Here is a 14,107-nt window from a genome sequence, read left to right on the forward strand (position 1 = left end):
ATGAACTCAGTGGCTGGCTCTTTGATCACCTCCCTCTGAGGGAGGAGCAGCCTTGCCAGGCTACCAAGGAGGCGCATGCAGCCAGTCCTGATGAGACCTGATAAGCCAAGATGGAAAGGGAGGAGGACCTCTTCCCTATCAGTGGGCTTGGAGAGGGGCATGGGAGGAGATGAGAGAGGGAGGGTAGGATTGGGAAGGAGTGGGGGAGGGGGCTACAGCTGGGATACAAAACAAATAAACTGTAATTAATATAAAAATAAAAATTTAATTAAAAAACAACAATAAATATAAGAGGACTATAAAAAAGAATGAGGCCGCAAGTCTCAAGGGGGTAGAGTTTTTAAAGGGAAAAACTGCAAGTGGGAAATTCCAAGCCTTGGCGTTACAGGGAAAGGTAAGATTTGGTGGGGGTTTCAGCAATCGAGGTGACCTTTAGGCTAATTGTTCCAAGGTACCTGGACAAACAGAAAGATATGTAAGATATCTGTAAGATAGCCTGCTGGGTGGAGGGCCCATTAACATATTCTGTGGTCTTCATGACAACTTGTGGCATGAAGGCCTAATTGTAGTTATCTACTAACACATTCTGTGGTATCCATGATACATGGTATATACTCACTTATAAGAGGATATTAGACATCTAATAGAGAATAGTCATACTAAAATCTGTACACCACAAATGCTAAGCAAGAAGGAGGACCTTCAGTAAGATGCTCAGAAAGGCAAACAGGATAGACCTTGGAAGATGGAGAAAACAGGAGACAGGACAGGAGCATATCACAGAGTGCCTCTGAAAGACTCTGCCCAGCAGGGTATTAAAGCAGATGGTGAAACAAATAGCCAAATTTTGCCAGAATGCAGGGAATCTTATGAAAGAAGGAGGAGATGAAAGACCTGGAGAGGACAGGAGCTCCACAGGAGAGCAACAGAAACAAAATATCTGAGCCCTGGGGTTTTTTCTAAGACTGATATTCCAACTCAGGACCATGCATGGAGATAACCTAGAACCCCTGCACAGATGTAGCCCATGGCAGTGGATTCCTTAGTAAGAGGTACAGGGGGTATCTCTGATATAAACTCAGTGGCTGGCTTTTTGATCATCTCCCTCTGGGCAGTTGCAGCCTTACCAGGTCATAGAAGAAGACAATACAGCCAGTCCTGATGAGACCTGATAGACTAGGGACAGATGGAAGGAGAGGAGGACCTCCCCTCTCAGTGGACTAGGGGAGAGTCATGGGAGAAGAGGGAGGAAGGTTGGGTTGAGAGATGATGAGTACGGGGGCTACAGCCTAGATACAAAGTGAATAAGTTTTAAAAAATTAAAAAATAAAATAAAATAAATAAGAACAAAAATTAGCTTCTAACCCCACCCTCACTACCAACCACAGCTCTTACTCAGGACAAGGTCATTGCTTTCCTTCAGGCCTCCTCTTTCCTCTAACAGCTGGCAGAGGGAAGCATCTGAGCCCCTCAAATAGTAGAAGCTCTGGGTCACTCTACTTTCCTAGTTTAGTCCCCTTGGCTTCCCACGAGTCAGGCTTTTCCTGCCTATCCAAACCCAACAATCCTCTGCTGCCACTGTCCGTGTGTCCTTTTCTTCAGAGGGAAACAACTCAGCCCCATTGCAAGAGAGGAAGAGAAAGGGAGGGAAGAGATTTTTATTTTATTTTTTTATTTTTTGTTATGATGATGACGATGATAATGATGATGACAGTTTTGTGTACTTCAGGCTTGTCTCAAGTTGGCTGAATAGCTAAGGATAACCTTGAGTTTCTAATTTTCCTAACTTCACCTGCAGGTACTGAAGATTTTTTAAAACATCTTTGGATTCAGGGTGTATGGAATACAATTCTTGCTTGGCTGAGAAGTAGCTGAGGCCTGGTTTCTTTGCTTATATACAGGACCATTAATTTTTAACATATGGGGCAGCCCCACAGGTTCACTGCTGGGCTGCTTAAAGATTCTAAGTTGTTAATTAAATTTATTGATTTTTTTTTTCTTTTCTCTTTTCAATTTCTGCTTTAGCTGGTTTGGTATAAATCTCAATGTACTAAGATAAGTGTATTCACTTTAATTTTCTTCTAAACCTTTTTAGGGTTTAAATCTCACATCCAATTCCCTAATTATTAGAGAACTGTATTGGAGTCTATGTATGAGCCAAACACATTATTTTTAAGAAGCTCCTTGCAGGCAGACATACGACAGACTTTGCTGGATGGCTTCAGCCTGAAACAGGAATTTTCAGCCTGGACCAGCGAATTTTGGTTTGAAAACAACCTAGCATGGTTGTTTTCCGGGATGCAGGGATATGGCAGGCACAGCAAGAATTAGATAAAAGCGGCAAGGCCCCTCCCTGCCCTCTGTCCAAAGCTCTCAGTGGATCCCTCAGGCAGGCGGAGCCTGGCCTGCAGCCAGCCACAGATCCCCACCTTTGCAGGATGCCAGATTCCCCAGGTCCTCCAGGGCATTAGGTGGGCAGCCTTGGTCTCTGAGTCCTCCCGCTGGGGAGCGCACCTGACGCGGCGGGCGTGCCGGCGGGCGTGGCGGCGGGGCTGACGTGGCCCGCGGCGTGGAGCAGGCGTGATTCATCAGCGGCCGCGGAGCGCTATGGGGATGAGCACAGCGGCCGCCTAGGCGCGTCCCCTGCGCGGATCTCTGGGTCGGGGGCCTGGCTGTGGGAAGGCCAAGATGGAAGAGATCCTGAGGAAGCTGCAGAGGGACGCATCCGGGAGCAAATACAAAGCCATCAAGGAGAGCTGCACCTGGGCCCTGGGTAAGCAAGGGCGATCAATGCTCTGGAGGCGAGGAGGTGAGTGGGGACTCTTGCTCTGGGATCACCTGCTCTACAGGGCCCCTGGGCGGTAGGGATTATCACCGAGTATGGGTTACGGGTGCTTGTTGCGCAATTCCAAGAGTGCCTCCGGGAATTGATGCCTGGTCTGAAAATCTTGGCTAGGCGCGGACATCCAGCTGTCTCCATCTGGTCTCTTTACCTCCTCCCAAATCTCAATGCGAACCCTTGCCTTTGCCCCATGGGGACTTTCCTGGTTCCCAGCTCCCCTAAACATGAGTTCCCTATAGCCCAGTTAGGACCTCCCGCTTATGTGAAATTGTGACCCTGGTTCCCAGGCATATGGAAGGAAAAAGGAAGTTTATTAAAAGCAACAGCCATCCTCTCATACAATGGTGAGTGGAGCCAGGAAGGAAGGGTTTTTAATTTGATTTTCCTGATAGAGGCCACCTTGCTAAGTGTTCCCTGCTACTTAAGGCTGTTGTGCACGGAAAACAATGGTCTGGAGGAATCCTGTCACTCCTGCAGTTCTGTTATTGACTTGACCCTCAGACAGGTGAGCTTTTAGTTGTGTGAGCTGTGCTAAAATTGAAATAAGTTCCCTGTAGCAAATGAGCATTTCCCATCATGAAGGCTGCAGTCCACAACAGCAGAAAATAAGCAGAATGACTTATCAATTAGACAAGACCAAGGCACTGAGAATGGTGAGGGTTGAAACTGCCATAGACAGTCTGAGTATACTTTGGGTTACAGAGATGTTTTTAAAAAAGGAAAGGCCTAAGAGAACCGGGACAGCTCTGTGAATCCCTTGATTTACCAGAGCCTGTGTGTTATGCCTTGATAACCAGTCAATTAAAAAACAGAACCCCTTCCCTTGAAAGAAAAAACATTCAGTGCTTGTCATGATTCTGTGCTGTGTGCAACCTAAAAAACAAAAAACAAACAAACAAAAAAAAAAACCAGGAATGCCACTATAAAAAGAATTCTGAATGTTTTAAGTCATACTTACTGTTCTGATGGAAGGTCTTAATTCGTGTGTGTGTGTGTGTGTGTGTACAATAGTAACACCGTTCTTTGTTTAATTTCTGCATATCACTAAATTGTCTCAATTATTGTCCAGGTTGCTTATCTTGTAGGTATGACTAGCTCTTGGCCATTTTAGTTTAATATTAAATGAAAGTGGTCTAGCTGTTTGAGAAGCAGCAAGGCTCTTAAAGCCAGTGTGGCCATTGTCATTCAGCAGTGATTCCATGCTGGATTCCCAAGAAGGGTCACTGATGTCTGGGGAACATAATAAAGCAGGGCCTGACTGTGCATAAGATGCATCGTTTCTAGTATTATTAGTTTACTGTAAATAAAACTGACAGATAAGCAGATGGGCAGAGCAACCCAGTGTTTTTAATAAGTTGGATGTTTAATATTCAACATCTTGAGTTTAAACCATAGCGTTGCATATAGGCTCTTGAAGCTACTAAGGAAGCCCAGAGCTGAGGACAGGTAGATTTTCTGTGTCAAGCTCAGAATTCACCTTAACTGTAAAGATAAATGTGGTCCCTTTTGTTCTTCAATGGTTACTCTGCAATTAGCAAGAGATAAAACTGACAGTTACAAAATAGCAGTGGCATTCCTTTGTACATGGGAATAACCACAGGTGGAAAACAGGCCAAAGAAGAGTTTGAGGATGAGGGGAGAAGGAAGGGAGAGTGGGTAGATTTTACTTAAAGAGTGGGTAAGCTTTGAGTTCTTTATTTTTCTTCTATTTTTTGAGCAAACATTTCAGACCCTCCCTGAAGTGAAGAGTACGGAAACCTGAAAGAGTCTGTTGAAGGGAGGCAGCATATGCAGAATAAACAAAGGCATTGGAGGTAGTTTTTTGTGTCTTTCTACCTTCCTCCATTTCCTACTGCCAAGTCAAGGTTTTTACTAGAAAACATTTGTCACTGCTCAGTCCTCATTTTAAAAAGTACATTAACATTTACATTTCTAATACTGTACTTAGAAACCTAGACCAGTTCACTTAATTTTGCCCACCAAGAGTTGTGGGGCCTAATGATAGTTATCTGTGGCACTTTCTTGGTGACTCCATGCACAGCAGTTGTTTTCTTTTCTCCTGGTACTCTTCAGGGATTTCTCTTCCAGATCCTCCAAGGCCTTCTTGCTCACACTTGCTTGCACTGCCTGCCTCAGTAGAACCGTTTCCCCTTCGGGCTTAGAGCCCTGCCCTCAAAGACTCTATTAGAGCAGTTACTATTTTCTTCTTAGTGTTGGCATGTGCATAGCTGCAAGGGAAGGATAATTAATAAACATGTTGAGTGCAAAGGTGAGGCAAGTTATAGATGACCAACACCACACAATTTACTTGCTCCATCCATTAAATGTCCCTTAGAAGAATAATGGGGTTTGGGCTGATATGAAATTACACAGCTTTAAGGACCTTGTCTTGATCTTTATGAATTGTCTGACATGCTCTACATGGATTTTGGGTGTCCATAAACTTAGACCATCTTGGAAGATTGGGTCACCCCTCAATTAGGTTGTTATGGGAGATTGGTATCACCCCCTACTTAGTCTATGCTAGGAGAGGCGAGTAAACTTTCCCAGCCTTCCGTGGGGGAGCATGCTGTTGGAATTAGTTTCATCTGTGAATCTGACATAACCCCAGTGTCACCTGGGAAGAAGGGACCTCAACTGAAGAAGTACCTTAGATGAGGTTGGACTATGACGATACTCATGAGGCATTTTCAAATTGCTAATTGATACAGGAGGGTCTACATCACTGTGAGCAGGTGGGATAAGAATAAGAAAGGTAGCTGAGTATGAGCCTGCAACAACCCCCAATGCAGTCTTCCTTTGTGCTGTCTTCTTGTGCTCTGACCTCCTTCGATGAAGGTCTATAACCTGTTAGTTGAAATAATAAACCCTGTCTTCTCCATTGGCTTTTGGACATGGTGTTTATCATAGCACCAGAGATTACACTAGGACACACAGTCATCATCTTTAGAATATAATGTCACAGTAGTCATCTCAAAAAAAGAAAGGTTAAACTAATAAGTTTTTCTAGGAGGATGTGAGGCAGACTTTCTAGAAGCTGATACATCTGTAGAGCTGTGGAAATTATGTGACTGTTCAAACAGTAAAAACAAAGAAACAAAACAAAACCCCTGGACCATTGTGGCTAACCCAGACCTTTGCTAACTGTTCTTTGCTAACTGTGCTAACTGTAGTTGCAACTTTTTACCATTAGTCTCGCAGAATTGTCTGTTTCAAGCTCAAAATTCCAGATAAGGATAGACAGTGGGAATAAAACCTATTCTGTGAGAAAGTCGGATCCTCTTCTCATTTATGAATAATCCTCCCTTCATTGAAGCTCACCTATAAGTTCAGCTAAAATTGAAAGATTGTGACTCAGATTCCTTTACCCTCTGTCTGCATAAAACTTCTTCCCAATTCTTTATTTTATGCCATCTCTAAATTTTTTTTCTGATGGTGACAAGAACTTGGAAACATTTGTTAGAAGTTTCTGCTATTTCTGAGACCTCCTGCACTTTCATCAATAGCAACACCCAGATCATCTAAGGCATGGTTTTCAACCGTAGACCATCAGAAAACATAGATATTTACCTTATGATTCCTAACAATAGCAAAATTATAGTCATGAAATAGTAGGGAAATAGTTTTCTGTTTGGGAGTCACCACAACATGAAGAACTGTATTAAAGGGTCACAGCATTAGGAAGGTTTGAGAGCCACCAATGTAAGAAGAGAAGAGGCACATACCATTTGCATCATCTCAAGATAAAGGAGTCCTTCCTTCCTTCCTTACACCAGCTTTAGAAAGACAGGTCATCACCTCAGTCAGAGCATGTGGGCTCTTCCAGTCATTCCCATGTTGTTTTTGCTTTCACCAATTCTCTGTGTGACTATGCCTGAACCTATATTCTACCCAAGAAAAACACCAGGATAATGGGATTAGACTTTTACCATGGAGACAATTGAATCCCAGGGTTAAAGAAAGATGGTTTCCTCAGAGCAAAACTACAATGTTGCTGAGAAAGCAGGAGAGTGGATTCTGTCCAGTTACGATAATAAAGGTCGGCAGAGCAGCAGCCTCTGTGAGCACAAGCGCAGTGTGTTTGCAGCCTTGGTGGTTTCTATAGCTTGAAGTCACAGCTTTCAATATATAAATACACAATTAATAATTCTTACAGTTTCAAATATTACACATCCTTAATTTTTAAGGGTCACATGTTAGTTTTAGAACATTGGAAAACCAAACAGTATTTTAAAAAAAAAGGTAAAAATTTCCTGTTATCTCACCACTGATAACACTATGCTGTGTTTACCTCTTTTTCAAAGGGATCATACTGAACATTTGTTTTTAAATGTAAAGATTTTCTATAATGCATTTAACTTTTAAATATTTATCACATTTATATGGTGTGGGTACAAAAGCATGCATGTAGAGGTCAAACCTACTGTGTGGGTTCTGGGAATTAAACTCACGTTTGTCAGGCTTGGTGTGAGTGTGTTTACCTTCTGAGTCATCTCACCAGCTCCTTTAATACATTTTTTAACTTTAACATTTTATTCTGCTTCGTCAAAATACCTGTAAAAAAATTAATGTTCTTGATAGTTGCAGAATCAATAGCAAGGACTAGGTATGCATTCCTTCCTTATTCTGTGCTCTCCAAATATTTGTTTGCTAGTGATATGGTCTGAGTAAAAAAGCATGAGTTGCTTGGGATGAGCTCAGGAGAGCCACCAAAAACACTGTGTCAACAGGAATTGAACTCATACATTCCCACACTGTTTCTATTTCCATCTTCAGGTCTTGAACTGTTTACTGATTTCCTTTACCTATTTGTTTGTATTTTCTTGCATTTCTTTAATGCAATTTGTTTAATGCATTTCTTGCATTTGTTTAATTCCTTCACCTGTTTGTTTGTATTTTCCTTTGTTTCTTTGAGTGATTTATTCATTTCCTCTCTAAAGGCTTCAATCTCTTTAACTGTATCTTCCTGTATTTCTTTAAAGATTTTATTCATTTCCTCCATTATCATCTTCTTAAGCATAGATTCAAGTCATTCTCATGTTTCATTTGTGTTAGGGTATTCCAGGCTGCTTGGCTTGGGATAATTAGGTTCTGGAGATGCCATATTGCTCTGGCTTTTGTTGATTGTGGTTTAACGCTGGCCTTTAGGCATCTGGTTGTCTCTGGCATGGGCTAGTAGTTCCTGGTATTCATTGGAGTTCTCAGGGGTGGAGCAAGAGCCCTGGGCAGGCAGCTGGATATTCCTACAGTAGCCCTCCTTAGATTGGAGGGCTTACATTGGTGGGAATGGTCTCAGGCTGGTAGGTAGTTCTCAGGGAATTGCCCAAAGCTCTCCTCAGATGTATGATCCTGGGATCAACTAGACTCAAGACTCTTGGGATGCTCTTACCACCAGATGAAGTCCTAGAGTCAGCCACTCCACTATTGGCTTTCTTTTTCTAAGGTTAATGAGCTCCAACTACCCAGACACTTTGCTCAATGGGTGTTGGCATTTTGAGTGCAGAGACCTGGTTGGTCTCCTAAAGGAGACAAGTTGAGCTTCGGAACCACAACTGAGGCTGTTTCCATGGATCCCAAGGTTGGAGGACCGTGGTTGGAGCTGAGTGCCCCCGGCATCTGAAAGGTATTCACAGGATGGTGAGAGTGGGCCAGTGGCTAGAGGCCGAGACCTTGCGCTGGTGGGAACCCCAGCAACCCCAGGCTGCAGGACTTCCCTAAGCCCGTACTTTCTCTCATGTGACCTGAGGATAGATAGCGTTACTTGAAAGTTATAAATAAAATTAAATAAGGAAATAGTACATTCTGAGAACAATTCTCTTCTAGTTCATTTGGAATAGGAATAAACAACAACACCTTCTCTGTCGTGTTCCTTGGTGGCTCACGCCTAGATCTGTATATGGTACCTGGCACATTGTAGGCACAAAATGCTGGTTTAATGGATGACAAGATACCTTGGTTTAGTGTCCAGTGAAGTCTTCTTCTACAATGATATTTGTTCATTGCACTTATTTTTGAAGTGAGATTTTGACACTGTCTTTGGCTTTGTCAATGCCCTTCCAAGGCAGTTAGCCCCATGTCCTGTGAAAACTTGGACACACATGAAGGCTAGATCTGCTTAGGCCGTGTTCTAAGGCTTGATCTGTGTCAGGACCTGGAAGACTAGTATGCTGGTCAGATCTGGGCCCTTGCCTAGTTTTGTAAATGCAGCTTTATTGTAATATGGCCATGCTCACTGATTTACTTATTGTCTGTAACTGCTTTTATATCTGGCAGAGTTGAGCAATTCTAAAAGAGACCATGTGAAATGCACAGCTCACATTACCTCTCTATCTCTGTACTGAAAAATTCTACCATTACCTGCTCAATAGTCCATGCACACCTTACTTCAACTCTTTAGGCCTGGCTTTTCCTCTATTTTATTCTCGATAAGAGTCTCATTTACTTCAAAATCTGACCTTACTTCAACTCTTTAAGCCTGGCTTTTCCTCTATTTTATTCTCAATAAGAGTCTCATTTACTTCAAAATCTGACTAGACAGATCTCACTATGTAGACCAGGCTTGCCTCAAACTTGCAACAATACTCTTGCCTCAGTCTCCCAAATTCTGGGATTATAGGTATAAACCATTGCTCCAGGTCAGTATTGGGTTTAAGATTAGCCTCTTTTAATGGATGGAGGCTAAGGCCTAACAAAATTACAGTTGTTCAGTTCTGCATGATTCCATAACCCATAGCTTTTACACCAACTGATACCTTTCAACTCAGCACAAACTTAGTTGAAACCATGTCACCCTACCAGGCCTGCCTTTATGACAGCATGAAAAGCAGACTAATGAAGTGCTTCAGAGTCATGATACGGGCTGGTACTCCTGAAATTTGTCAGCAACGTGGCTCAAGTCAGTCACAATGTAGAATAAGGACTATAGGAGTTACTTATGCATATGGTAAGTGGTAGTGAATTTTTAGTTGTGTATGAACAGAGCATTGCTTCCCACAGGGCATTTGCAAAAGAATTCCTGCTGTTTATGGATGTGGCACTCATACTTGCCTTGATCTGAACATAACTCATGTTCAATGTCAGCCCACAACTTCCTCATAGATTTCTCCTGCTCCAGGCTATTCAGCTCTGAGGCATTTGGATTTCCTGAGTTGCTTCTTGGTGTTTTGCCTTCACTGTCAGATCTGACTCCAAATTGAAGATGAAAGTTCTTTCATAGTAAATTAGTTTTGATAGAAATTTGATTGCTTCAGGGCTTACAGGTAAAATCCAGGGCTGCTTCTTCTATTAACTCCTCCTCCTTCTGTTTTCACCCTTCTAATTATTTTAACAAGCTTATGAACTGGTTATGAATGAACAAAAGAAACAAAATTGGAAACCTCATCTCCTACTTCTATAATCAACTGCTCAACAGTGCTTTTGCCTTGTTACTGAGAAAGGCAGATAATTCTGATAACAGTGACAAAGTTACAACCACCCATCTGGAAATAACATCCTTGAGTAATTCACCTATCTTCCAAAGGATGTCCCTACTGAAAGCTGGCAGCACTGTTTGTGGGGAGCCCCAGATCTGCCATGCTGCTTTGTTATTTAGTTCTCAGCAGAAAGTCATTTTTTTCACCCTGGCCTTCACCTGGAGTCAGTGATAAGCAAAATGTTTTTCCAAGTCTATCTCCTTTTGTTAGAGACAGTAGGTGGAATGTCTTTGAAAGTTCACACCTTTTGTTTGTATGAGGATCACACAGACAGGTGGTAGAGGTAAACAAGTTTAACTTCTCTTTAAATTCATTCATTGTCCCGAGATGCCTTAGCTCTGACTTGAAAAGGGATTATTAGAATAAACTTGGGCAACTAGTTTTTTTACTGGAAGCCCCCTCAGACAGATCCCATGTTTAGTATATTGGTTTATTACTTTTCTTTCAGTCCTCACTCCCGATTCCAGAACTGTTCAACTCTGCCAGCAGGCTCCATCAATTTGGAACCTGAACAGCCGCTTGTGATACATGGAAGCAGTGAAGGACACCACGGGTGTTGTCAAGCTCAGATCATGAAGTAAAAAGGGAGCAGTGAGTAAAATTCAAAAGTGGAAATGGGACAAGGCAGTAGCCTCATAATTTTGTATGAAATTTAATTAGAGATAGTCTGTATATATGACATAGAACTGGGAAAGTGAAACTTTCAGGGTTTTAGAGAAAGAGGAAAGAAAAATGGGAGGCTTCGAGACAAAATAAGATTAAACCATCAGCTCTTCCAGAAGAGTTATAAGTCCCTCCTAATGATAATAATTTCTTAGTAGGTGAAGACTTGAGGATAATGTAGGTCCTAATGAGGTTGCAGAGATAGAGGAAGAACAAGCTAGGCAGAAAAGAAAAGACATAACTGAGTTTTTTGGTTTTTCAGTTATAGAGCAACTTGATGGACAGGGTAATATGGTGAGAGTCCATGTACCTATATCTTTTAAACAATTAAGAGGATTGAAAATTGTGTGCTCTCAATATGGTCCTACAGCATATTTTACTCAAGATCTGTTAGAGTCTTTGTCTACTGAGGCCCTCTGCCCAGGGAACTGGAAGCAGTTAGCAAGAGTGTTTGGTAGGAGAAGATCATTTGTTCTGGAAGTTAGAATTTGCTGAGCAGTGTCAATCAGCAGCTAAAATCTCTCAAGTAAAAAAATTTAAAAAAAAATCAAAAAATAAGGCAGCTTCTCGGTTTTTCCAGTAAGAAAGGTAATGGTTAATTCTGCTACAAAGCTTCTATGGTCATAAAAAATTGGATCCACCTCCCAAGGGAGGAGCACTACTGTTAGGCCACAGAGGAGGACTTTGCAGCCAGTCCTAAAAAATACCTGACAAAAGGGAGTCATAATAAAGGGGAGGAGGTCCTCCCCTATTAGTGGACTTGGAAAGGAGCAGGGAGGAGATGAGGGAGGGAGGGTGGGATTGGGGAGGGAATGAGGGATGCAGCTGGGATACAGAATTAACAAAATGTAACTAATGAGAAAAATAAAATTATAGAAAAAAAATTGGATTCAACAAATAGCAAAGTGTTTTGTCTGTCTGTTTTGAATGTATAAGTTTACCATGTTTAATATGTCTTGTTTATAGATTATTGGTCATTGGGTATATTTTAAATCTGTAACATAAAGTTAATTTACTTAAAACCGAGGGTTGGAACCATTCCAAATAACAAATGGACATTACTCATATCCCAGAATTTGGAAAACTAAAATATGTTCATGTAACAATTGATACTTTTTCAGGATTTATCATGACAATTCCCTTATCAGGAGAAGCCACTAAACACATTATAAGTCATTGCTTAAAATGTTTTGCTACAATTGGTATTCCTTCCATTATAAAGACTGATAATGATACTGCATATATTAGTCAAGCTTTTCAGTGTTTTTGTGTGCAAATGAATATGTCATCAAACAGGTATTCCATATAATCCTCAAAGTCAAGGAATTGTGGAGTGTGCTCACGGATCCATGGAACCAACTGCCAAAAATAAAATAATAATAAAAAAAAAAACAGCAAGTTATATCCCCAAACACCACAGAATTGAATTAACTATGCCCTCTTTATTTTACATTTTTTTTTTTTGAATATGGATATACAAGGCTGTTCTGTGGCTGATTGATTCTGGCACCCTAATACCAAAGATCCTTATTCCCAAGTGAAATGAAAAGGTCTGATTACTGGAATGTGGCAGGGCCCAAACCCTATATTAACATGGGTAAGTGGGTATGTTTGTGTTCTTCTGTAGGACGCAGAAGGAGCCAGGTGGGTCCCAGAAAGGCTGGTGCGATTTGCAGGAGCTCTTCCCCGGAAGGAGGATGTTCCTGTTGCTGACCATGGTGAATTCTGTCCTGATGGTGGACAAAGAGCTGTATTGGGCTTATGGTCCTGACCCACCTTTGTTTCATTCTGCCCCTGGGAGAAGATATTATGCAGAGAAACCTCTTAGATACAGTGTGACTGGACATGATTGATCTGGTAATCAAGACAATTCTCAACAAGATCAGGAAGAATGAAAAAGAGGACTGAATATGGGACTTTGATCTGATTCCGGTTTTCAGCAGACCTGTATTTGGAAGATTGCCACAGAAACACTTGGGAGGCCCTGTAACTGCCTATGTACATCCTCCTTATGCTTTGTCGTTTGGAAATGTTAATGTTTTTATACAAGATTCAAGCTTTAATGTTTCTTGCCATCAATGTAAACTAACAAACTGCATTTCTAAGCTTTCAAATGAACAATAGGTTCTGATTGTTCGACAGTCTTTTATTATAGTTCTTATAAATGTTTCTCAGGCTTGGTATTTGGATAAGTGGTCATCTTTTAAGTCACTTTTATGGAGTGTTATTGGACTTGGAGTATTACTTTTATTAGGAGCATGTCTCCTACCAGTGATAATTAAATCCTTCATCAAGGCCTTTTGGAATGTTATAGCTGATCTGCATAAGAATAAACCCCAGTGTCCACCCTAGCGGAGGTTGGTAGTCAAAGACGGTTAGATCTCTCTGGAGAATATTCAACCTAAGAGGACATGAATTATGGAATTCATGTACCAGTGACAGGTAAGAATATATATTTCAAGAGAGACAACCTAAGAAATGCACAACCTTTGCTCCATAGCTCTTAGTTATGATCAATTTTTAAAATACAAAAAAGGGAGACCTGTGGGGAGCCAGGGTGCTTTGTTATTTAGATATCAGCAGAAAGTCATGTTTTCACCCTGGCTTTCACCTGGAGTCAGTGATAAGCAGAATGTTTTGCCAAGTCTACCTCCTTTTGTTTGAGACAACAGGTGAGATGTCTTGTAAAGTTCACACCTTTTGTTTCTGTGAGGATCACAGAGACCCATGGTAGAGGTAAAGAAGATTGACTTCTCTGTGAATTCATTCATTGTGCCTTTGCTCTAACTTGAAAAGGGATTGCTGGAATAAACTGGGGCAACTAGATTTTCTACTGGAAGCCCTCTTGGACAGATCCCATGTGCAATGTGTTGGCTTATTACTTTTCTTTCAGTTCTTACTCCTGAGTCAAAAATTGTTTGACTCGGCCAGCAAGCTCTGGCAACTCTTCATCATTCGTCATGTAAAAAGAGACTTTGAGTCTAAGGGGAGAGGTGGAAAGACTTGATTAGTCACCAAGTCTTCTTCCTGCTGGCCTGTTGTCTGTGGCTATCAGGGAGTGTCAGAGGGTCTGTGGGGCGCTGTTGGTGAAAGATTCCACAAGAAGGCTATAAAGCTGTGTATTGGAGAG

The 14,107-nt window shown here is 41.6% G+C and overlaps 1 long non-coding RNA gene across 1 annotated transcript; it reads left to right on the top strand.

The window, feature by feature from the left end:
• The first annotated feature begins 2,408 nt into the window (after window positions 1–2,408).
• Window positions 2,409–13,831, top strand: LOC132649431 (uncharacterized). The gene is made up of 2 exons (XR_009587860.1): window positions 2,409–2,809; window positions 12,605–13,831. It is a non-coding gene; the product is annotated as an uncharacterized LOC132649431 (long non-coding RNA).
• Window positions 13,832–14,107: the final 276 nt, after the last annotated feature.

Source organism: Meriones unguiculatus, chromosome 20 (assembly GCF_030254825.1).
Source record: "Meriones unguiculatus strain TT.TT164.6M chromosome 20, Bangor_MerUng_6.1, whole genome shotgun sequence".
NCBI classification, from domain to species: Eukaryota; Metazoa; Chordata; class Mammalia; order Rodentia; family Muridae; genus Meriones; species Meriones unguiculatus.